The sequence below is a fragment of the Taudactylus pleione genome, unplaced genomic scaffold, assembly GCF_031769625.1.
Source record: "Taudactylus pleione unplaced genomic scaffold, aTauple2 ptg000296l, whole genome shotgun sequence".
NCBI lineage: Eukaryota > Metazoa > Chordata > Amphibia > Anura > Myobatrachidae > Taudactylus > Taudactylus pleione.
The window spans coordinates 17,978,181-17,992,219 of NW_028284698.1; the positions used below are offsets into that span (position 1 = coordinate 17,978,181).

The 14,039-nt window shown below is 46.9% G+C and overlaps 1 pseudogene; it reads right to left on the bottom strand.

Moving 5' to 3' along the window:
• Positions 1-1,053: 1,053 nt before the first annotated feature.
• On the bottom strand, positions 1,054-2,138 carry LOC148511748 (uncharacterized; annotated as a pseudogene).
• Between the last annotated feature and the right edge of the window lie 11,901 nt (positions 2,139-14,039).

The window sequence follows — 14,039 nt, forward strand, 5'->3', positions numbered from 1 at the left end:
TGCCGTACGGGCTGATATAGCGCTGGTGCCAATGTGCGATGCCGCTCCTTTATGGGTGGGGCATCCCCTGTCAGCATATGATGGTGTATCTCCTTCACGATACCCAGATCTGTAGGGCTATGGCTGAAAGTCTCAGCATTATTCTTCACAACCTGGAGGATTCCGGCCTTATGGTCTCTCGGTGTGCTGCCATCCCCTACCTGAATCTCTGTCCACCATTCATCTTCCTGCTCGTCAGCTGTACTACTCTCCGTGGTTATTTGACACTGATTAGCTTGTAAGGATGGATATACGACATCTTGAAATGAGGTCCACAACAATCGGGCCAGTGGCTGGCATCGATACAACTTGATTGCGTAATTATGGGGATTTAAGATCCGCACTGGGACTTGTCCGTTCTCCTCAGTGACTAGGGTACTGGCTACTACCGCCTCCTGGCGAGCGGACATTAAACAGGGTTCAATTAAGGCCTCATAGCTTCTGCCAGCTGGTCCGCATCGTGCCTTGCCCCAGAGGATGGTCTGTGAATTGTGTTGCAATTTGATGGGCTTACTATCCATTAGTCTAACCTTTCCAATCTCTCCCTCACTATGGGTGAACTCTGATGACCTTGAAGCACCCTGATAGTCTTCTGTATGATTCTTCACTCCCCGGTGACCAACTGAGACAATTCACTCCTTAGTGTGGCCAATAGCTCCTCCGGACATTGCTGTAAGACGTTCATTCCTAGAATCACCGGTGCTACTTTAGCTTCACTGCTCTCAGTGATCAGACATCCCTGTAGTGGAAGGAGGGTTTCTCCGATCTGCATATTAGCCTCCCAGTACCCCACGCAGGAGATCCCCAGTCTGTTACTAGCAATTAGTTGCAGCCATGAGGGAGGTGGCATCAGCAACTGCCCCTCCTTCCAATAGCATTGAAAAGCAGGTAGCTGTATGGTGGTGATTTGGGATCCTGTGTCTAACATGGCCAAAACTTCCACGCCGTTTATGACAATTGGGATTGTCGGACACGTCCCGACATACCGGGGCCACCACTCTACAGGATTCGGGTCTACTGCTCCTGTTCTCCCCGAGGCTTGACCCCCACCCTCGGGGTGTGGCAGTTTAACATCTCCTCTTGCCTGCAGTGTCTCTCCACATGACCTGCCTTCTGGCACCGCCTGCAGATGGGATGGCCTTGAGCATCAAACCGATCTGTTGATCTTCTCCCTTGTCCCCGGGGTGGTTCCCACCAGTCATCAGCCCTTTGTCTTCTTGGCCGCCACCGCGGCTCTTCATAATCCGCCGGTTGGGATTGAGCTAGGCTATGCACCTCCCTACGTATCTCTGCCATTCCCAATGTCATTTCTTCCATCTGTTTCCTCAACAGTTGTATTGGGTCAGGGGATGGCAGCTGCAGCCCATGGGAGGCGGGGTTGGTTTCTTTGGGTGCCTGACATGCATTCCGTAAGCCAGCTCCTGCCGACTAGGACTGACTTGGTAATTCTGGGAATTCCGTATTATGCTCTTCGACCGTGCCCAACATTTTGATAGCTGCTTCTTTAAAGTCTAAGAAAGTATGCGTCGGAAGTTGTAGTCTCAGTAGTCGCAGTTGAACTCGTGTTGCTTCTCTGTTAGCTCCCTCTATCAATTGGGTGACCAAGGTCTCATCCGGGTTCCTGACTTCTTCCTGATCGACAGCCTGGATTGCCCTCAAGGCCTCCTGCAGGGTGAGGGCGTAGTCATGCAGACTCTCCCCAGGTTTTTGTTTACATGCATATAACCTCATTTTCAAGGTGGATAAGGTACGGGCATCAAAAGTGGTCGCCAGTCGTTTAAGGACTTGTTCTACGTTCTGTTTTTCTCTGGCGGGCCAGGACGTCACTTCCCTGAGTGCCGAATTCTTCAATTGCCCAATGAGTATCTCGACCTGCTGCTGATCACTTAGGAGGTACAAACGGAACATAGAGGTCATCTTCCTTTTAAACTCGGTGAGAGTGCTTCCTTCTGTGCATGGTCCTCACCAGAATACGTGGGGAGCCACGGGGCTCCGAAGTAATAGGGGAGCGTGATAGGATTGATCTGTGCCACAGGTGGGTTGCTCGGTGCTCCTGCGCCAGCAGGCGGTACTGCCTGGGCTGGTGGATTGGTCAACATGGCTCTTCTATACTTCCAACCTTCTCACTTTGGACTCCGTTAATCCTGTTCGTGACGCCAGTTGTGGTAACCTTGACTTTATGTGGTAAATAAAGAGTTTACCTTGTGTGTTGTGGTTCAATCTTCACTCGACTTACGGAGAGGTGAGAGTAATGGAAGCACATGAAGGGGTGACGAGGCAGCTTGCGGTTTTTATTTTGTGATCACAGGTTTATTAAAGAGTCGGCAGGGCACTAGCATAAATAACACTCCGCATTCAATGAGGCAGTCTTTGTATTGCATCAGTGGGAAAAACATCAATAATGAGATTACACATAAAAACAATGGCATTTGCACGGCACCATACGGATTGGTGTAATAATATTTCGGCAGTATGACCATACAATGTAAAACAACTTTTACGTTACTATTCACAGTTAAATTCAGTATTGAGCATACATTCTTATCTCAGACGGTTGCACACTACAAGAAAACGATTCAGCAATGATGACAGTACTAAACTAACTAACAATTTCAATGTCCAGATGACCTTAAACACAACACTGTATTCCTACCCGTCTTCGCTGCTGCAGCTGGTGGAGCTCTTATAGATCAGTTTAAGTTGACCATGGTACTAGTCCCACTTAGTGTAACATTTGTTAGTATTAAATCTGGGAGGGAAGAATCGCCAGTGTGTATATGGAAGTCCTGTACACAGTACAGCAATTCAGTCACTGAATGTTAACCCACTTTTCTCTCTATAGGCACATTCAATTCTCAGCCAATCAGAAGGTTATTCAATATTCCTAGACAACTGTTACTGTAAAGTGTCCTGCAGTTCTATCCCGGGTTGAAGGACTATATTATCTCCTTTAAGTAGTGTATTCCAGCTTTCAAGTATCAAAGAATAAGCATGCAGGGTAAAGCTTGGTCAGTGAAGCAGGTAACTCCTATATCATGAAAGTGAAAGTAACACTGAGGTTCTGCTATTTGCAACAAGGTATGAGAAAGTCCACTAATACTGAGTGTCAGTGCAGCTCTGCCTGTGATGCAATCAATCTTCCACTCACCACTCCTGTAGTTACCTCTGGTGCAAGGCTATGTAACTTTTCCACTGCTGGAGCTGTATGTCTATACTGCAGTTAATCGGTGGCCATCATGTGGTTGGCAGCATGGCAACTCAAAGCAAGTGTTGCTGCTGGCCTGCGGCCATCTTGTGGTTGGCAGAAAAAGTTATAAATCACAATAGGACCGCGCCTTCTCTTATAAGTAGTATAACTGAAATGAGGGTGCTTTGAAGTTACCCTATGATGGCTGCTGCTGTGGTATGGGGCAGGGAGAATGATTACCCTGTACTGCGTGTTGCCACTGTGGCTGTGTACCTCCACGAGTGGCTCTTGCTTCTGCGCTGGACACCTTAATGGTGTCCTGCTCTTGGTCCCAACTTCCCACTGCTGTGGCTCACCAGACCCGGTCTATCTTCCGCGGGTCCCCGGCATTCACGCTCCTGGCTCGGCTGCTCCACACTCCACTAGCGCTTTGCAGCTTGGCGGTCTCTGCCCGCTGTCCTCGTGCTGCACGCCACACTTCTCCTCAGCTCCTGGCACGCCCTCTATAATTATTCACCCTCTTTTTCGTGGGCACCTGACCACACCCACCTCTTGAGAGACAGGACAGGCTCATCCAATCAGCACCAGCTATCCCCTTGCTTCACACGTGCTGGGGAGATATGTATTAACTCCTTCCTTGCCCAAGGTGGTATTAACCCCTCACAGTCCTAGGGGTGTCTGTTTCATGGGTGTCACACCTGCCCTAAGATCACAGACTTCTCTCACTGTACAGTAATGTGCAGGCTGCCCTGAGATTACAGACTTCTCTCACTGTACAGCAGTGTGCTGCCTGCCCTGAGATTACACACTTCTATTGTTATGGACAGAGCCGTCTCTAGGCATTTTAAGCAAATGCCTAGGGCAGTGGTTCCCAAACTGTGTGCCGTTGCACCCTGGGGTGCCTCGGGACACTTGCCAGGGTGAATCAGGTTGGTGGTCTAGCACCAAATCAAATAATTTATGGTCAATGTAATGTAAATATGAGGACATACAGAAGTGCAAACCTGTCCACCACCACATAACTGAACCTAAGGATCACAGGTAAGCACAATTTAGTTAATCATTTTTTTCTCTGAATTTCTCATTAACAAACGGCCTAGGGGTGCCTTGAAGTCAAAAAAGTTTGGAAACCACTGGCCTAGGGCATCTGGATTGGGTAGGGGCATTCCACAGCTCTGCAGCTCCACCTGTCACTTCCGCAACCACGGGAGGGCATGCTGCACCTTTGCATGAGCCTTTGTGGAGCAGAGCCATGTGTAACAACTCACGCTCCGACTCTGCTTTAATATTAGCTGCCACTGCCACCCAGTGCCTTTTGGACCATCTACCACAGGAAAGAAGGCAGGGATGCCCCAGTCCACCGGCACAGCAGCCAGCACAGCCCAGGACGGAGGGGCCTGATGACTTCTAATCTAACCTGGAGAGTGAGTTTCTCTAGGTAAGTAACGTAAGTTAGCTTTGGCTGGGGGACAGGAGAAGGGCAGTGGGCACTCACTGGACAGAGAGGAGGGCTGGCTGTGTTGCTGCCTGCCGAGGTTAACTTTGAGAGGGGCTGGAACTGGGCATATATATATATATATATTTTAGGGATGAGCGGGTTTGGATTTCTGAAATCCAAACCCCCCCGAGCCCTCCCGATCCGAGTCGTATCCGAGTCAGGCTCGACTTTTCCCGCCTGACTCGGAACTGAAATCGAGGCAAAACATCATCATCCCGCCTTCCAGATCTCGTGGGTTTTCGATTCTATAAAAGGTCCCCACGTCGGCGCCATTTCTCACTCCGGCTATGGACAGTGAAGAGGGAGGGTGGGAGCTAGGGCTGGTTGGGCTGTGTTGTGCTGCTGTTGTCCATAGGGGTTGTGACCACTCAGTCCATAGGGTCTGACTGGGCTGTGTTGTGCTGCTGTTGTCCATAGGGGCTGGCTGGGCTGTGTTGTGCTGTGTCAGGCTTGCCTACCCTCCCGATTTGGCCGGGAGCCTCCCGAATATCGGGTGCCACTCCTGGCCCCCTGGAAAGGCAGGCAAAACTCCCAGAGTCTGCCTACCCCCCTGACTACTAATAGAAACCCCCACAGCAGGGGACCCGATGATGCGATACACACTGAATCACGTCATCGGCCCCCTTCTTCACAATGCCTTTAATTTCAGCATTGTGAAGAGGGAGTGGGGCCACGATTATGCGATCATGTGATCCAGCCCCTGGTCCCGCTCTCCCAGAAGGAGGGAGCTGAATGTCGGCAAGTATGCTCTGTCTGTTTAAGCACCATGACTCCTTGGGCAATATCCATCTGTGTGTATAAGCACCATGACTCCTTGTGCAGGATATAAGCATTGTGACTCCTTGGGCAAGAGCCATCTGTGTGTATAAGCACCGTGACCCCTTGTGCCATAGCCATCTGTGTGTATAAGCACCGTGACTCCTTGGGCAATAGCCATCTGTGTGTATAAGCACCGTGACTCCTTGGGCAATAGCCATCTCTGTGTATAAGCACCGTGACTCCTTGGGAAATATCCCACTGTGTGTATAAGCACCGTGACTCCTTTGGCAATAGCCCTCTGTGTGTATAAGCACTGTGGCTCCTTGTGCAATAGCCCTCTGTGTGTATAAGCACCGTGGCTCCTTGGGCAAAAGCCCTCTGTGTATATAAGCACTGTGACTCCTTGGGCAATAACTATCTGTGTGTATAAGCACTGTGACTCCTTGGGCCATAGCCCTCTGTGTAAACAAGTACTGTGACTCTGCCGGCTGTACCGCAATGTGTATACAAGCACTGTGTTTCCTTGGGCTGCACCCCACTGTGTATACAAGTACTGTGACTCTGCTGGCCATACTCCACTGGGTAGGTGGAAGGGCCCAAGGACAATTCCATCTTGTACTACCTTACATTTCTGCCACTGCTATGTGGCAATGTTTCGTAAATGTGCTTTAAACTGTGGTGTCTGTGCCGCTGCTCTGTTGCTTAGTAACAGGCCAGCTCACTGCAGCCTTTGGCCAATAATTGTGAAAACAATATTTTAAGCTGTGAGGTGGTCTAAATTGACTGTAAATGACTGAAAATTAATGTTATTGAGGCTAATAATACTGTAGGAACAAAAAAAGCCCAAATTATGTGATTATCTTATTTTGTCAATTTTTGTAAAAAATCCAAAACCAATCACGGCAGGTTTGGCAAATCCAAAGCCGAACAACGAATCATAACTAAATCCAAATCCAGCAAAAATGGTCCAGTGCACATCCCTAATATATACAAACATATATTTATATATCTCTATCTATCTATATAAATTCTGGGTCCGGCACTCGCTTGGTTCCTTTGAAGATTTCTTGCTAGGTGCCCTCCGTAAGAGCCAGGGCTGAGAGTCACTGAACACTAAGGGGGAGATTTAATAAAGCTTGGAGAGAGATACAATTGGAGATAAATAGCACCAACCAATCAGCTCCTAACTGTCACTTTACAGGCTGTGTTTGAAAAATGACAGTCAGGAGCTGATTGGTTGGTGCTATTTATCTCCAATTTTATCTCTCTCCAAGCTTTATTAAATCTCCCTCTAAAGGTGCCCATATGCAGTGCGATAAAGCAGCCAATCTGACGGATTAGTACGATTTGGCTGCTCTATTGTACTGTGTATGGGCATGATATGAGCACTCGCTCTGAATGTGGGTGGCTGCATCTAAAAAATGATCCGGCCTCCTGGCCACTCACTAGGCTGTCATTACCACCCACAGCTTTAACGAGTGGCTAGGATGATGGTTACGATGGTCAAGACCATCGGACCAATGGGGCTTGCGACGAGACCCTTGTGGTAGGGTCTTGTCTGCTGCAAGCCACAGTGAGCTTTTGGCTCTATTAGAGCCGGAAGCTCACCATTGACAACACGAGTGATGTCAGTGGGGCCGCCCCCAAACAGCAGGCATTCCGTCGGGAACGCCTCCATTTGTGTAGTCACCCCCCTGCCCTGCCTACAAAATGGGGTGAGCTGTCGATCACCATCGACAGCCGCCCCTTTTGTAGCGAGTCCCGGAGCGAGAGAATTTCTCTCTCGCTCCGGGGCTTGCACACACGCAGTGCGCCCGCTACGTGTGCACAGGTCCCAACATCGACCCACTTGCGAGTGCTCAAGCACTTGTGAGTGGGTCTGAATGTGACCCTGAGCATGCACCCATGGGGTTGTACATCACAGCCCCAGATCTTACTGCAGGTTCAGTCGATCTGGGGATGCAATGTGCGATCCCATGCAGTGCTATGTGGGTGGGGGAGGGGGAGCCAGCATATCGGGCAGTTGGCCACCTGATCGCACCATGTGTGGGGACCACCAGATATGTTGGACGTCGAATCCCCCATCGCGTCACATGGTGCACATCGCACCGTGTATGGCCAGCTTTACACACATGCAAATGGACGGTGGCACTCTGGTCTCAGTAAATGAAATTATATCACACTGATACTGTAATGCAATGTTTCAGCACTTTACTGCACTTTTGTCATGCCAAATTTTTGCATTCGATTATTAAGACTGGAGTGCCACCAGCCGATGGTAAAAGAAAAAAAAAAAGAAAAAAAAAAATATATATATATATATATTTCTATAGATAGGGGGCACCAGACAAAATCTTGCCTAGGGCACCACATTCACTAGTGCCAGCTCTGGTTATGGAGGCTATATGCTGACTGATCTCATTCTGTACTGTCGTGCTTTTCACTTGACGTGCTGTAATGCATGGGGTATTTGTCCAGATGCAAGCACTTGTCTTTGCAGCACGTACACTCTCTCATCTCCCTTGGGCTGCAGCACCTTTAACAGATCTGTGTCCTGTCAGATTCTCTTGTCCTGCTGCCTTATATGGAAGGGGTCTCCTCCTCACAGCCACTGTTACCCTGATCAGCTGCTGATCCCTGCTCTATGTGCCCTCAATCGCAGCACTCTACAGCACACAACATGGCTCCTGTCATGGTTAGGTCTAGACTTGGGTGCTGCAAGGGACCACTGACATCACACCCACATGACCCGTGACCAAAGCGGGAGGGGCAAGGATCAGAAAGGGGAGCCAAAAGTGGCCCCTCGCAGGCTCGCTTCACTCATCACACTTTAGGCACGCTATGCTCGCTACAAAAATATATTCCCCCTCTATGCCCACGTGGATGGTAACACTGAAGCAGTCCGGCCCTTCTGCATTGGTCACATGGTTACAATGTCAGAGAGGTCCCTTCTCTAACTAGGATCTAGCAGCAACCCTCTTATCATGCTCTCCTCCTTCCCTAGTTTCACTTTTAATTTCAGGCTGTGTAGTGTTGCTCACAGTTTGCTGCTCCTGGGTCCTAGAGTCCCTTTTCACTGCAGATCCAGAACATTTCCCAGCACAGGCCAGCATATAAAAGTCCACATATATGAGATCCCTATGAGGTATCACATACTTCCCAGTTAGAATCTTGCATGTCCTCTCGCACTAAACACACTTGCAAAGAACAGTCTCTTGTACATTACTTCATGAGCAACAAGATAACATTCAAAGCAATATAAAGTTGAAAACAGCAGTTTAGGCTCTACAATGAGCCGGTAACACACCTTTGTGACTATTCCTGGACCTCCATAAAGCCTGCTGCAACATGAAAGTGAACTCCTCGCCGCTTATAGCTGTATACGCACAATCTGGGCCATGTTTCTCTGGGTAAATATATGTCATAACGTCTTTAGCTACAGTAGGGGTTTTTACAGGTACATCAGATTCAGACTGTGGCATAAGAAAATCTGTGCTATTGGGTTTAAGGGGCCATGATCCCTCTGCTGTGGCCGTGTAGATTACTCCTTCAGTGTATCTTTCCCAGGCAGTGGAACTTGAATCTGTTAAACTGGGGTCAGCCATACTGGAGTCGGTAGATTCCACTTTCAGTCTGCTCTCATGTAATGGCTCTGAAGGGGGTCATAGCCGAACTAAATCCTGCAGGCTCTCTTGCACCATTTTACTAGGTTCCTTCACATCCCATTCATCTGTTTGCCCCAAGGATTCACACTGCACTGGGGTTCTCCCCAACAATTCACTCTGCACTGGGACATTGGGTTCTTGCTGTCTGTGTTCATCTGGTAATATGGTAGGTAACAAAACTTTTGGTAATACTGTGAAGGATCGTCATTCTGTCTAACATTTGCACTTTCAACTGCTCTTGTCTTTTTTCCACCATTGCTGTATTGATCATGTAGCTGACTATTACATAGGGGGTCTCCATGACATATATAGCGCCAATATTGCTTGCAATCTGTTGCATATTTTCTGCCTCCTACCGGAACATCCCCTGGACCAGTCACTTTAATGGCTTTAATGCCTTTCTTTCCATTTGCCAATTCAAAGTCGACCATTTCACCACTTTCCAGGCTCCGGAAGCACTTTTTCTGTTTGGTCTTCAGGATGCCAGTATAATACACGTATACTCTCCTTTTGGTGTTGGCTCGCTTTATAAATCTGTAGCCACATTGTACACTCAACCATATGACTTGAGTTGAAAATATTCTTGGACTGGCTTGCTTGTCATCACCGGTATACGGTACATTAGACAGTTTAACATGGTTCTGTCTTACTGCAATTGGACCTACATTTCTTCTTGAGGGCTGTCGACAGTTCTGCTCAATGTGACTGTTTCATCTGCATCATTAACATATAGGTCTCCCTCGAGCGTCAAATTGATTTTTCACTCCTCTTTTGGTCTCTCGGGAAATATCCCATAGGTGTTGGTTTTGCACTCTGTGGCCTGGACACCACTCCATGTCTGGTTACAGCCCATTCCTGTCTCAGGTCTCTTGACTTTTCTCATCTCGGGAGCTACTGGATGAGTTCTGCAACCCTGTCTGTAATTTCCCTGATACTGTTGTCATCAACGGCATGGTTGCCTTCTCGCAGTTCCATAGTTGATCCTGTTTGTGACACCAAGTTGTAACACCCCCAATTTGGTGGAATATCAGTGAGTGGATCGTACCTGCTTGGATGCCATGAGATTACAGACTGTTGTTGATATGGAGGCTATGTGCTTACTGATCGCAGTATTTACTGTGGTACTTTTCACTTAACATGTGCTGTAATGCTTGGTGTAACTGTCTAAATGCCAGCACTTGTCTTTGCAGCATGTACAATCTCTCTACTCCCTAGGGCTGCAGCAGCTTAAATAGATCTGTGTCCCATCAGATTCTTTTGTCCTGCTGCCATATATGGAAGGAGTCTTCTCCTCATAGCTACTGTTACTCCAATCAGCTGCTGATCCTTGCTTTCTGTGCCTTCAGTCACAGCACACACCATGGGTCTGGTCACGCTCTCCCCCTTCCATGGTTTCACTTTCGATCCTGGGCTGTGTAGTGCTGTTCACAGTTGGCTGCGCATGGGTCTTGTGTCCCTTCTCACTGCAGATCCAGAATATTTCCCAGCACAGGGCAGCACATAAAAGTCCACATATATGAGCTCCCTATTGGGTATCACACCTATTCAATCACTACATACTGTACATAAAGAGGTTACTTGTGCATGCACAGTGGACTGTAGTTACTCGGGTTGCAAGCTGAACATAGAACATAGCAGGCTGCCACTTCACAACTGGGCAGTCCAGTACTGCTTTGTTGGGACTTACTTTAGGCTATTATAATACCTCAACTTATGCTGGTAACATGTTCCAATCATAAGGCCCAGTTAAGTAATGTTGGCAGGTTACCTCTGTAGCTACAGGGGTGTCCCAAGTGAAATGTCAACACCAAATTATATCCAGATCAGAGAATGATCTTGAAAGACCGATGGTAAATTAAAACATGTTACTTTGCTAGTCACTTAAATCAAAGGTAAAGTAATGGCAGGATAGACAAACTATAGCCTCTTGTATAAATGTAAGATAAATAATTTGTACTCACAAGAAGAAAAAATGCAGAAGGATAGCACAAGTATAAAATCAAAAAGTTTGTACTACGGATTAATGTTCATTTCCATCTCTGTCTTCTCTGTAACTGATTTACACCTTTCTGAACCCTTAAGCCTTGCTAAGGGCCTGATTAATTACGGATTGCTATTGCAATCGCAGCTTTGTAATCGCATGCTGGTCTGTTCCACAAATATGCTGATGATTGCTATCGCAATGCCGTCACACAGCCAGCATGGAGATGCCCACTGCTGGCCACTACCACTATCTCACATCCGTAATACCTAGCAGTCCTGTGTATACATCGGTACCATCAAGTAACATTGGCCCCTCACGCAGAGTTACAGCAGCCCTGACTTAGAAATTGCTAACCTCATTGCACGCAGTATGTACTCAAACTGTGTATGCCATCGCATTGGCTAATTTAAGCACGCCCATGTAACGGCGTTCAAACGGTCCTGCACACCTGCGTTTCTCCAGTCTCCAATCCCAAAAGCTCACGACCTGTCACTCACTCTGCGATGGCTTGACGTGCTCTACATAATAGCAGTGCGATAGAAGTGTAGCCTTTGCGCATGCGCACTGTGATGCATACACATGCGCAGTACGCAAAAACTACGTACACTGGTGCAGTTGTGATCCATATAGAATCAGGCCCTAAAATCTCTACACCTAGGTTTGCTTTACAACATTACTTTAGGCTTTACGAATAAAAGGTTTTACTGCAGATAATTGCACTACATTTGTAGAAGACCAATATGATTAGATGACCGTCAACCCATATCTCTTGGTTGATTAATAAAAGTCTTATAGTTCTTAACACAACTGTTCCAGATGTTAACTTCAATTCAACTCACTTGAAAACACTTGACCGCATCATATCTAGGTGCACAAGGATAATTGCCCAGAGACAGCACAGCTGAGACAACCTCAGTATTAATATGTGACATTTTCAAAGTAAAGACAAATCTGCAATTCAGGCTGATATCCTAGAGTTTTCTATTCACAGAAGCAACCTACATTCTCATGTGTATACTTTAAGTGTTTTATATTACTGTTCTTATACATATTAACTAAACTACTAACATAGAATTTGTTCTGAACAAAATAATTTATTGTAGACAATGGTAGTTTGCATCATAGCACATTAAAACAATTTCTGTTGTAGCTAAGCTTTTTTTGTCTGGCACATTTTCCACCTGCATTTTTGGCACAAAATGTATCCAACTGTAAGTGGGTGTACAACCCTCGCTAATACTCTTTCAAACATACAGCAAAAACATGGGTTTTTGGTCGTGAACATGCAACAACAAGGGTTTTTGTTATGTGTGAACAGAAACGACCAGGGTCGAAGTCCCGGGTCCATGACCCTGCTTTATACCAGGGTTTTTCCCGGGTGGAACCCAGGTAGCCTCTAGTGCAGGGGTTCCCAACCATGGTCCTCAAGGCACACTAACATTACAGGTTTTAAGGCTAGCCAAAGCTGGGCACAGGTGACTTAATTAGTACCTCAGTTATTTTGATTTAACCATTTGTGCTTAAGCATGGATATCACTAAAACCAGGACTGTTAGTGTGCCTTGAGGACCGTGGTTGGGAATCACTGCTCTAGTGTGAATGCATCCAACCCAGATTTTTAGTCCTGGGTTTTAGAAAATCTTCTCATTGGCTATTCCATGCACCTGCTGATGACATCAACTGCAGTCACCCAGACCACATGACTGAGGTGCAAACAAATTTAAGTGTGTATTATTTTTTGCTTAACTTTTTTTGGTGAAAATTTTGTCTTTGTATGGACCGCAACTTTCTAGAGGCTATATTCATAATTTTCTTGTATTGTAATTATATTATGCCATTACTGTGAATAAAAAAAAATATGTATACCTTTAAAATCCACAGCAAATTCCAGGGCAGATGCAAGGTTAGTGTGAACATATCTGACCCTGGAATTTCCCGGGTCTCAGGTGTAGTGTGAAAGGGAGTCTCAAGCAAAAACCCGGGTTTTTGCTGAGGTGAAAAATCCGGGTTTGAGCAGGGAAATTCCCGGGTCGTAAGTCTGTAATTCAAACATTCCCCCCCTTCAACACACACACACACATTCCAGTTTTACTACTTAAAATAGTACATTTTATATACCTCAGTTTCAGAGAATAGTGGACCCCTACCTCAAGCATCAAACAGAAAACCAGCCCCAAGCACAGCACATATGCCCTAACATTACACAGACCTCAACCCAATATCTTGTGCAGAACTCCTCACCATTACACAGACCTTTAAAGATTTTACATACCCTCCAGTATGATCACATTCCCCAGCCCTTGACATACTTCCCAACATGGTACTGGTACTGAAAGATACTGTATACAAAGAATGGAAGTTGCTCATAATCGGTTTATTGGTCCATCACAGATGCATGTAAAGAAGGGGCTAATCTAGACAAGAAAAACACAACAAAATCTGCCAATAAAAAATGTGCAGGACTCACACATTTGCAAATATATGATAAGCCACCAGCCACATCAAGGCATCTCTGCTCAGGTGGTGCTATACTACATAATAATATTCACACTTTGAGTTATATCATACTTGCCAACTTTGTGGCTGCCATGAGAGAGGGTAGCCAAGTGGGCACAGCAGGGAGTGTGATGTGGCGTAGGTTTGAGCAGTGTGGGGGTGTTACTGAACGATTGCTTCACCGTGGCCCCACCTCGCTATACATTGCCAAGATTACCAGCATTGTAAAGCTGGGGTTGAGCCACAATGATGCAGTTCAGCGTGAGTTGCATCATCAGCCACCTGGACTGCCCACTTCACTCGGGAAGCGGGCGATACCGGGCGGACACGGGCAGCTCCGGGAGACTTGAATACTCTTTCGGGCAGTAGGGATCAACACCAAGATTCAGGAGCCTCCAGGCTGTTCTGGGAA